Raw genomic sequence first — 12,148 nt, forward strand, 5'->3', positions numbered from 1 at the left:
ATCGATGTCTCTACAAATGACCCAGTTTCATTCCTTTTTATGGCTGAGTAATATTCCATTTTATATATGTACCACATCTTTATCCATTCATCTGTCTGTGGACATTTAGGTTGCTTGCATTACCTGGCTATTGTAAATAGTGCTGCAATGAACATTGTGGTGAATGTGCCTTTTTGATTTATGGTTTTCTCTGGGTATGTGCCCAGAAGTGGGATTGCTGGATCAGATGGTAATTCTATTTCTAGTTTTTTTAAGGAAACTCCATACTGTTCTCCATAGTGACTGTATCAATTTACATCCCCACCAATAGTGGAAGAGGGCTCCTTTTGTCCACACCCTCCCCAGAATTTGTTGTTTGTAGATTTTCTGATGATGCCGATTCTAACAGGTGTGAGGTGATACCTCATTGTAGTTTTGATTTGCATTTCTCTAATAATTAGTGCTGTTGAGCAGCTTTTCATGTGCATCTTGGCCATCTCTATGTCTTCTTTGAAGAAACGTCTCTTTAGATCTTCTGCCCATTTTTGTATTGGGTTGTTTGTTTTTTTAATAGTAAGCTGCATGAGCTGTTTATATATATATTGGAGATTAAACCTTTGTCCATTGATTCATTTGCAACGATTTTCGCCCATTCTGAGGGATGCCTTTTTCCATTCCCGCTTTTTGAACAAAAAAGGAAAGAAAGAAAAAGAAGCAGAACCCTAATGTGCGTAAAATATGCCTTTTGAAACGGTCGTTTTGAAATATGGACGTCCTTTGAATTTTTTGGTCGATATGTGACCCAGGATTTGTTTTCAGGGCAGGTGTCATTTACAGGCCTGCAATGATTTTGAATATCAACTGACCATTAGCGCTGGGATTAAAGCTGCTGTTGCGTGAAACGGCCACAAGGTGGCAGCAGTTCTCCCTTACCAAATCTGGTTACTAGAGCAACAGAGCCTCAATGGAAGTCGTGTTCTAGATTGGAATTTAGAATTGAATGTGCCAGGAGAAAGCCCCTCAAGTTTGTCTCACTACTTGTTGTTCGTGTTTTTAATTTTCTTTTTATTTTCTATTACAGCAAGTTTGATTACAATGTTTGGCTTGTTGTAGGTGTGGAAGATGTGGTTCTTTTACACATATATAGATGTCTGTTCTTCCTGGGATCCTTTTCCCATGTACGTTAGGACAGAATGTTGAGTAGTCTTCTCTTGGTATTCCGTAGGTCTTTGGTGATTATATATGTCACCTGTGTTTGATTATGTCTGTTAACCCCGATATCGTAATGAAACCAGTCCTCACTGCTTTCCATTGGTGAACCATAAGTTTCTTTAATGAATCTGTGATTGCCCTTCTCCGTGGAAATATCTGCCCTGGTATCCATTTTTAGGTAACACCTATAAGTGATATGATATGATATGTGTCTTTGACTTTCTGACTTACTCCAAGTCACGTGATTACCTCTAGACTCATCTACGGGGCTGCAAATGGCATTGTGTCCTTTTTTTCCCTTGGCTTCTATTCTGCCTTAGCGAGGTCCATTTTCAACAATGTGATTCCGTGAGGGTTGTGGATTAGCTCACCTGGGCAGCCTTACTCTGCCGGCCGGCCAACCCTAGGTGTGCCTGGTTGAGGTCAATATAAACAGCGCTCCAGGCAGCAATAGCCCCTGAAGTTGTGCCTGACTCCATATTCTCTGCCCCGTCAGCAGTCTCGGGGCTGTGCTGGTGGGAGGGAGTGAGGGGCCAAGGCTTTGTTGGTGGCCTGGTGTGAGTGGGGCTCTGCTGGCCTTTCTGCAGGTGTTGCCAGCCTACCACCTGTAAAGAAGAGGATGTGTCACCCATACCTTCCGATGGAATTTCTCTCCGGACAGAGGTGAGGAAGGAAAAAAGCAGTGGGGGCCGGGACAGGAGGGGTATCTCAGGCAGGGCAATAGAAAGCTTCCAGAAAAGCGCCCAGGGCCAGGACCATCCTGGCTGGCCTGCAGGCACCAAGTTGGCCTGCGTGCTGTCGCTGGTGTGGCTCCACGGCCCTTCCTCTAGGCTTTCAAGCCCTTGTACATATTCAGGTGTTTTACCTGGGAAGGGTGGGAACAGTTCAGCAGCAGCTGACCTGGGGCTCAGCTCACGTTTACTCACAGATGCCTCAGCACGGTCCCCCAGCTTTGCAATGAGGACGCTCCTTGCATGGGGAGTGGTTTGATGGCTGTATGGGAGGTGATTCCCCACCTCTGACCAATTTCAGAATTGTTTACCACTGGAGCAAGTGCCCTGATAGGGTTTCCCTCTGTATAACTGGTGGGTTCAGGTTTTTTTTTTTCTTTTATGGTTCAAGTTAGATTTGATTCCTCTTTTATGTATTTATAGATATAAGCATGGAAATAATTCATTCCTATAAATACATCTGTGTGAAGGGAAGAACTTTTTTCTGTTTAATTTTTAAATGTTATTTTTTAAAATTTTGAAATTTAATTTTATTTATATGTTTATACAGCAGGTTATTATTAGTTATGTATTTTATGCATATACATGTATACAGGTCAATCCCAATCTCCCAACTCATCCCACCACCACCACCCCATGGCTTCCCACACTTGGTGTCCATACGTTTGTTCTCTACCTCTGTGTCTCTATTTCTTCCCTGCAAACCAGTTCCTCTGTACCATTTTTTAGGGTCCAAATATATGCATTAATATACAATATTTGTTTTCCTCTTTCTGACTTACTTCATTCTGTATAACAGTCTCTAGATCCATCGATGTCTCTACAAATGACCCAGTTTCATTCCTTTTTATGGCTGAGTAATATTCCATTTTATATATGTACCACATCTTTATCCATTCATCTGTCTGTGGGCATTTAGCTTGCTTCCATTACCTGGCTATTGTAAATAGTCCTGCAATGATCATTGTGGTGAATGTGCCTTTTTGATTTATGGTTTTCTCTGGGTATGTGCCCAGAAGTGGGATTGCTGGATCAGATGGTAATTCTATTTCTAGTTTTTTTAAGGAAACTCCATACTGTTCTCCATAGTGACTGTATCAATTTACATCCCCACCAATAGTGGAAGAGGGCTCCTTTTGTCCACACCCTCCCCAGAATTTGTTGTTTGTAGATTTTCTGATGATGCCGATTTTAACAGGTGTGTGGTGATACCTCATTGTAGTTTTGATTTGCATTTCTCTAATAATTAGTGCTGTTGAGCAGCTTTTCATGTGCGTCTTGGCCATCTCTGTGTCTTCTTTGAAGAAATGTCTCTTTAGATCTTCTGCCCATTTTTGTATTGGGTTGTTTGTTTTTTTAATAGTAAGCTGCATGAGCTGTTTATATATATATATTGGAGATTAAATCTTTGTCCACTGATTCATTTGCAACGATTTTCGCCCATTCTGAGGGATGCCTTTTTACATTCCCGTTTTTTGAACCAAAAAGGAAAGAAAGAAAAAGAAGCAGAACACTAATGTGCGTAAAATATGCCTTTGAAATGGTCGTTTTGAAATATGGACGTCCTTTGAATTTTTTGGTCGATATGTGACCCCAGGATTTGTTTTCAGGGCAGGTGTCATTTACAGGCCTGCAATGATTTTGAATATCACCTGACCATTAGCGCTGGGATTAAAGCTGCTGTTGCGTGAAACGGCCACAAGGTGGCAGCAGTTCTCCCTTACCAAATCTGGTTACTAGAGCAACAGAGCCTCAATGGAAGTCGTGTTCTAGATTGGAATTTAGAATGGAATGTGCCAGGAGAAAGCCCTTCAAGTTTGTCTCACTACTTCTTGTTCCTGTTTTTATTTTTTATTTTTTATTTTCTATTACAGCAAGTTTGATTACAATGTTTGGCTTGTTGTAGGTGTAGAAGATGTGGTTCTTTTACACATATACAGATGTCTGTTCTTCCTGGGATCCTTTTCCCATGTACGTTAGGACAGAATGTTGAGTAGTCTTCTCTTGGTATTCCGTAGGTCTTTGGTGATTTTATATGTCACCTGTGTTTGATTATGTCTGTTAATCCCGATATCATAATGAAACCAATCCTCACACCTTTCCATTGGTGAACCATAAGTTTGTTTAATGAATCTGTGATTGCCCTTCTCCGTGGAAATATCTGCCCTGGTATCCATTTTTAGGTAATACCTATAATTGATATGATACGATATGTGTCTTTCACTTTCTGACTTACTCCAAGTCACGTGATTACCTCTAGACTCATCTACGGGGCTGCAAATGGCATTGTGTCCTTTTTTTTCCTTTGCTTCTATTCTGCCTTAGCGAGGTCCATTTTCAACAATGTGATTCCGTGAGGGTTGTGGATTAGCTCACCTGGGCAGCCTTACTCTGCCGGCCGGCCCACCTTAGGTGTGCCTGGTTGAGGTCAATATAAACAGCGCTCCAGGCAGCAATAGCCCCTGAAGTTGTGCCTGACTCCATATTCTCTGCCCCATCAGCAGTCTCGGGGCTGTGCTGGTGGGAGGGAGTGAGGGGCCAAGGCTTTGTTGGTGGCCCGGTGTGAGTGGGGCTCTGCTGGCCTTTCTGCAGGAGTTGCCAGGCTGTCACCTGTTAAGAAGAGGATGTGTCACCCATACCTTCCGATGGAATTTCTCTCCGGACAGAGGTGAGGAAGGAAAAAAGCAGTGGGGGCCGGGACAGGAGGGGTATCTCAGGCAGGGCAATAGAAAGCTTCCAGAAGAGCGCCCGGGGCCAGGACCATCCTGGCTGGCCTGCAGGCACCAAGTTGGCCTGCGTGCTGTCGCTGGTGTGGCTCCACGGCCCTTCCTCTAGGCTTTCAAGCCCTTGTACATATTCAGGTGTTTTACCTGGGAAGGGTGGGAACAGTTCAGCAGCAGCTGACCTGGGGCTCAGCTCACGTTTACTCACAGATGCCTCAGCACGGTCCCCCAGCTTTGCAATGAGGACGCTCCTTGCATGGGGAGTGGTTTGATGGCTGTATGGGAGGTGATTCCCCACCTCTGACCAATTTCAGAATTGTTTACCACTGGAGCAAGTGCCCTGATAGGGTTTCCCTCTGTATAACTGGTGGGTTCAGGTTTTTTTTTTTTCTTTTATGGTTCAAGTTAGATTTGATTCCTCTTTTATGTATTTATAGATATAAGCATGGAAATAATTCATTCCTATAAATACATCTGTGTGAAGGGAAGAACTTTTTTCTGTTTAATTTTTAAATGTTATTTTTTAAAATTTTGAAATTTAATTTTATTTATATGTTTATACAGCAGGTTATTATTAGTTATGTATTTTATGCATATACATGTATACAGGTCAATCCCAATCTCCCAACTCATCCCACCACCACCACCCCATGGCTTCCCACACTTGGTGTCCATACGTTTGTTCTCTACCTCTGTGTCTCTATTTCTTCCCTGCAAACCAGTTCCTCTGTACCATTTTTTAGGGTCCAAATATATGCATTAATATACAATATTTGTTTTCCTCTTTCTGACTTACTTCATTCTGTATAACAGTCTCTAGATCCATCGATGTCTCTACAAATGACCCAGTTTCATTCCTTTTTATGGCTGAGTAATATTCCATTTTATATATGTACCACATCTTTATCCATTCATCTGTCTGTGGGCATTTAGCTTGCTTCCATTACCTGGCTATTGTAAATAGTGCTGCAATGATCATTGTGGTGAATGTGCCTTTTTGATTTATGGTTTTCTCTGGGTATGTGCCCAGAAGTGGGATTGCTGGATCAGATGGTAATTCTATTTCTAGTTTTTTTAAGGAAACTCCATACTGTTCTCCATAGTGACTGTATCAATTTACATCCCCACCAATAGTGGAAGAGGGCTCCTTTTGTCCACACCCTCCCCAGAATTTGTTGTTTGTAGATTTTCTGATGATGCCGATTTTAACAGGTGTGGGGTGATACCTCATTGTAGTTTTGATTTGCATTTCTCTAATAATTAGTGCTGTTGAGCAGCTTTTCATGTGCGTCTTGGCCATCTCTGTGTCTTCTTTGAAGAAACGTCTCTTTAGATCTTCTGCCCATTTTTGTATTGGGTTGTTTGTTTTTTTAATAGTAAGCTGCATGAGCTGTTTATATATATATTGGAGATAAAACCTTTGTCCATTGATTCATTTGCAACGATTTTCGCCCATTCTGAGGGATGCCTTTTTCCATTCCCGTTTTTTTAACAAAAAAGGAAAGAAAGAAAAAGAAGCAGAACACTAATGTGCGTAAAATATGCCTTTTGAAATGGTCGTTTTGAAATATGGACGTCCTTTGAATTTTTTGGTCGATATGTGACCCCAGGATTTGTTTTCAGGGCAGGTGTCATTTACAGGCCTGCAATGATTTTGAATATCAACTGACCATTAGCGCTGGGATTAAAGCTGCTGTTGCGTGAAACGGCCACAAGGTGGCAGCAGTTCTCCCTTACCAAATCTGGTTACTAGAGCAACAGAGCCTCAATGGAAGTCGTGTTCTAGATTGGAATTTAGAATGGAATGTGCCAGGAGAAAGCCCCTCAAGTTTGTCTCACTACTTCTTGTTCCTGTTTTTAATTTTTTTTTAATTTTCTATTACAGCAAGTTTGATTACAATGTTTGGCTTGTTGTAGGTGTAGAAGATGTGGTTCTTTTACACATATACAGATGTCTGTTCTTCCTGGGATCCTTTTCCCATGTACGTTAGGACAGAATGTTGAGTAGTCTTCTCTTGGTATTCCGTAGGTCTTTGGTGATTTTATATGTCACCTGTGTTTGATTATGTCTGTTAACCCCGATATCGTAATGAAACCAATCCTCACACCTTTCCATTGGTGAACCATAAGTTTGTTTAATGAATCTGTGATTGCCCTTCTCCGTGGAAATATCTGCCCTGGTATCCATTTTTAGGTAACACCTATAAGTGATATGATATGATATGTGTCTTTCACTTTCTGACTTACTCCAAGTCACGTGATTACCTCTAGACTCATCTACGGGGCTGCAAATGGCATTGTGTCCTTTTTTTCCTTGGCTTCTATTCTGCCTTAGCGAGGTCCATTTTCAACAATGTGATTCCCTGAGGGTTGTGGATTAGCTGACCTGGGCAGCCTTACCCTGCCGGCCGGCCCTCCCCAGGTGTGCCTGGTTGAGGTCAATATAAACAGCGCTCCAGGCAGCAATAGCCCCTGAAGTTGTGCCTGACTCCATATTCTCTGCCCCGTCAGCAGTCTCGGGGCTGTGCTGGTGGGAGGGAGTGAGGGGCCAAGGCTTTGTTGGTGGCCCGGTGTGAGTGGGGCTCTGCTGGCCTTTCTGCAGGAGTTGCCAGGCTGCCACCTGTATAGAAGAGGATGTGTCACCCATACCTTCCGATGGAATTTCTCTCCGGACAGAGGTGAGGAAGGAAAAATGCAGTGGGGGCCGGGACAGGAGGGGTATCTCAGGCAGGGCTATAGAAAGCTTCCAGAAGAGTGCCCGGGGCCAGGACCATCCTGGCTGGCCGGCAGGCACCAAGTTGGCCTGCGTGCTGTCGCTGGTGTGGCTCCACGGCCCTTCCTCTAGGCTTTCAAGCCCTTGTACATATTCAGGTGTTTTACCTGGGAAGGGTGGGAACAGTTCAGCAGCAGCTGGCCTGGGACTCAGCTCACGTTTACTCACAGATGCCTCAGCACGGTCCCCAGCTTTGCAATGAGGACGCTCCTTGCATGGGGGGTGGGTTGCTTGCTGTATGGGAGGTGATTCCCCACCTCTGACCAATTTTAGAATTGTTTACTGCTGGAGCAAGTGCCCTGATAGGGTTTCCCTCTGTATAACTGGTGGGTTCAGGTTTTTTTTTTCTTTTATGGTTCAAGTTAGATTTGATTCCTCTTTTATGTATTTATAGATATAAGCATGGAAATAATTCATTCCTATAAATACATCTGTGTGAAGGGAAGAACTTTTTTCTGTTTTATTTTAAAATTTTATTTTTTAAAATTTTGAAATTTAATTTTATTTATTTGTTTATACAGCAGGTTATTATTAGTTATGTATTTTATGCATATACATGTATACAGGTCAATCCCAATCTCCCAACTCATCCCACCACCACCACCCCATGGCTTCCCACACTTGGTGTCCATACGTTTGTTCTCTACCTCTGTGTCTCTATTTCTTCCCTGCAAACCAGTTCATCTGTACCATTTTTTAGGTTCCACATATATGCATTAATATACAATATTTGTTTTCCTCTTTCTGACTTACTTCATTCTGTATGACAGTCTCTAGATCCATCGATGTCTCTACAAATGACCCAGTTTCATTCCTTTTTATGGCTGAGTAATATTCCATTTTATATATGTACCACATCTTTATCCATTCATCTGTCTGTGGGCATTTAGCTTGCTTCCATTACCTGGCTATTGTAAATAGTGCTGCAATGATCATTGTGGTGAATGTGCCTTTTTGATTTATGGTTTTCTCTGGGTATGTGCCCAGAAGTGGGATTGCTGGATCAGATGGTAATTCTATTTCTAGTTTTTTTAAGGAAACTCCATACTGTTCTCCATAGTGACTGTATCAATTTACATCCCCACCAATAGTGGAAGAGGGCTCCTTTTGTCCACACCCTCCCCAGAATTTGTTGTTTGTAGATTTTCTGATGATGCCGATTTTAACAGGTGTGGGGTGATACCTCATTGTAGTTTTGATTTGCATTTCTCTAATAATTAGTGCTGTTGAGCAGCTTTTCATGTGCGTCTTGGCCATCTCTGTGTCTTCTTTGAAGAAACGTCTCTTTAGATCTTCTGCCCATTTTTGTATTGGGTTGTTTGTTTTTTTAATAGTAAGCTGCATGAGCTGTTTATATATATATTGGAGATTAAACCTTTGTCCATTGATTCATTTGCAACGATTTTCGCCCATTCTGAGGGATGCCTTTTGCCATTCCCGTTTTTTGAACAAAAAAGGAAAGAAAGAAAAAGAAGCAGAACACTAATGTGCGTAAAATATGCCTTTTGAAATGGTCGTTTTGAAATATGGACGTCCTTTGAATTTTTTGGTCGATATGTGACCCCAGGATTTGTTTTCAGGGCAGGTGTCATTTACAGGCCTGCAATGATTTTGAATATCAACTGACCATTAGCGCTGGGATTAAAGCTGCTGTTGCGTGAAATGGCCACAAGGTGGCAGCAGTTCTCCCTTACCAAATCTGGTTACTAGAGCAACAGAGCCTCAATGGAAGTCGTGTTCTAGATTGGAATTTAGAATGGAATGTGCCAGGAGAAAGCCCCTCAAGTTTGTCTCACTACTTGTTCGTGTTTCTAATTTTCTTTTTATTTTCTATTACAGCAAGTTTGATTACAATGTTTGGCTTGTTGTAGGTGTAGAAGATGTGGTTCTTTTACACATATACAGATGTCTGTTCTTCCTGGGATCCTTTTCCCATGTACGTTAGGACAGAATGTTGAGTAGTCTTCTCTTGGTATTCCGTAGGTCTTTGGTGATTTTATATGTCACCTGTGTTTGATTATGTCTGTTAACCCCGATAGCGTAATGAAACTAATCCTCACACCTTTCCATTGGTGAACCATAACTTTGTTTAATGAATCTGTGATTGCCCTTCTCCGTGGAAATATCTGCCCTGGTATAGATTTTTAGGTAACACCTATAAGTGATATGATATGATATGTGTCTTTCACTTTCTGACTTACTCCAAGTCACGTGATTACCTCTAGACTCATCTACGGGGCTGCAAATGGCATTGTGTCCTTTTTTTCCTTGGCTTCTATTCTGCCTTAGCAAGGTCCATTTTCAACAATGTGATTCCCTGAGGGTTGTGGATTAGCTGACCTGGGCAGCCTTACCCTGCCGGCCGGCCCTCCCCAGGTGTGCCTGGTTGAGGTCAATATAAACAGCGCTCCAGGCAGCAATAGCCCCTGAAGTTGTGCCTGACTCCATATTCTCTGCCCCGTCAGCAGTCTCAGGGCTGTGCTGGTGGGAGGGAGTGAGGGGCCAAGGCTTTGTTGGTGGCCCGGTGTGAGTGGGGCTCTGCTGGCCTTTCTGCAGGAGTTGCCAGGCTGCCACCTGTAAAGAAGAGGATGTGTCACCCATACCTTCCGATGGAATTTCTCTCCGGACAGAGGTGAGGAAGGAAAAAAGCAGTGGGGTCCGGGACAGGAGGGGTATCTCAGGCAGGGCAATAGAAAGCTTCCAGAAGAGCGCCCGGGGCCAGGACCATCCTGGCTGGCCTGCAGGCACCAAGTTGGCCTGCGTGCTGTCGCTGGTGTGGCTCCACGGCCCTTCCTCTAGGCTTTCAAGCCCTTGTACATATTCAGGTGTTTTACCTGGGAAGGGTGGGAACAGTTCAGCTGCAGCTGGCCTGGGGCTCAGCTCACGTTTACTCACAGATGCCTCAGCACGGTCCCCCAGCTTTGCAATGAGGACGCTCCTTGCATGGGGGGTGGGTTGCTGGCTGTATGGGAGGTGATTCCCCACCTCTGACCAATTTCAGAATTGTTTACTGCTGGAGCAAGTGCCCTGATAGGGTTTCCCTCTGTATAACTGGTGGGTTCAGGGTTTTTTTTTTCTTTTATGGTTCAAGTTAGATTTGATTCCTCTTTTATGTATTTATAGATATAAGCATGGAAATAATTCATTCCTATAAATACATCTGTGTGAAGGGAAGAACTTTTTTCTGTTTTATTTTAAAATTTTATTTTTTAAAATTTTGAAATTTAATTTTATTTATTTGTTTATACAGCAGGTTATTATTAGTTATGTATTTTATGCATATACATGTATACAGGTCAATCCCAATCTCCCAACTCATCCCACCACCACCACCCCATGGCTTCCCACACTTGGTGTCCATACGTTTGTTCTCTACCTCTGTGTCTCTATTTCTTCCCTGCAAACCAGTTCATCTGTACCATTTTTTAGGTTCCACATATATGCATTAATATACAATATTTGTTTTCCTCTTTCTGACTTACTTCATTCTGTATGACAGTCTCTAGATCCATCGATGTCTCTACAAATGACCCAGTTTCATTCCTTTTTATGGCTGAGTAATATTCCATTTTATATATGTACCACATCTTTATCCATTCATCTGTCTGTGGGCATTTAGCTTGCTTCCATTACCTGGCTATTGTAAATAGTCCTGCAATGATCATTGTGGTGAATGTGCCTTTTTGATTTATGGTTTTCTCTGGGTATGTGCCCAGAAGTGGGATTGCTGGATCAGATGGTAATTCTATTTCTAGTTTTTTTAAGGAAACTCCATACTGTTCTCCATAGTGACTGTATCAATTTACATCCCCACCAATAGTGGAAGAGGGCTCCTTTTGTCCACACCCTCCCCAGAATTTGTTGTTTGTAGATTTTCTGATGATGCCGATTTTAACAGGTGTGGGGTGATACCTCATTGTAGTTTTGATTTGCATTTCTCTAATAATTAGTGCTGTTGAGCAGCTTTTCATGTGCGTCTTGGCCATCTCTGTGTCTTCTTTGAAGAAACGTCTCTTTAGATCTTCTGCCCATTTTTGTATTGGGTTGTTTGTTTTTTTAATAGTAAGCTGCATGAGCTGTTTATATATATATTGGAGATTAAACCTTTGTCCATTGATTCATTTGCAACGATTTTCGCCCATTCTGAGGGATGCCTTTTGCCATTCCCGTTTTTTGAACAAAAAAGGAAAGAAAGAAAAAGAAGCAGAACACTAATGTGCGTAAAATATGCCTTTTGAAATGGTCGTTTTGAAATATGGACGTCCTTTGAATTTTTTGGTCGATATGTGACCCCAGGATTTGTTTTCAGGGCAGGTGTCATTTACAGGCCTGCAATGATTTTGAATATCAACTGACCATTAGCGCTGGGATTAAAGTTGCTGTTGCGTGAAACGGCCAAAAGGTGGCAGCAGTTCTCCCTTACCAAATCTGGTTACTAGAGCAACAGAGCCTCAATGGAAGTCGTGTTCTAGATTGGAATTTAGAATGGAATGTGCCAGGAGAAAGCCCCTCAAGTTTGTCTCACTACTTGTTGTTCGTGTTTCTAATTTTCTTTTTATTTTCTATTACAGCAAGTTTGATTACAATGTTTGGCTTGTTGTAGGTGTAGAAGATGTGGTTCTTTTACACATATACAGATGTCTGTTCTTCCTGGGATCCTTTTCCCATGTACGTTAGGACAGAATGTTGAGTAGTCTTCTCTTGGTATTCCGTAGGTCTTTGGTGATTTT

The sequence above is a fragment of the Mesoplodon densirostris genome, chromosome 1 (assembly GCF_025265405.1).
Source record: "Mesoplodon densirostris isolate mMesDen1 chromosome 1, mMesDen1 primary haplotype, whole genome shotgun sequence".
Taxonomy (NCBI): Eukaryota; Metazoa; Chordata; class Mammalia; order Artiodactyla; family Ziphiidae; genus Mesoplodon; species Mesoplodon densirostris.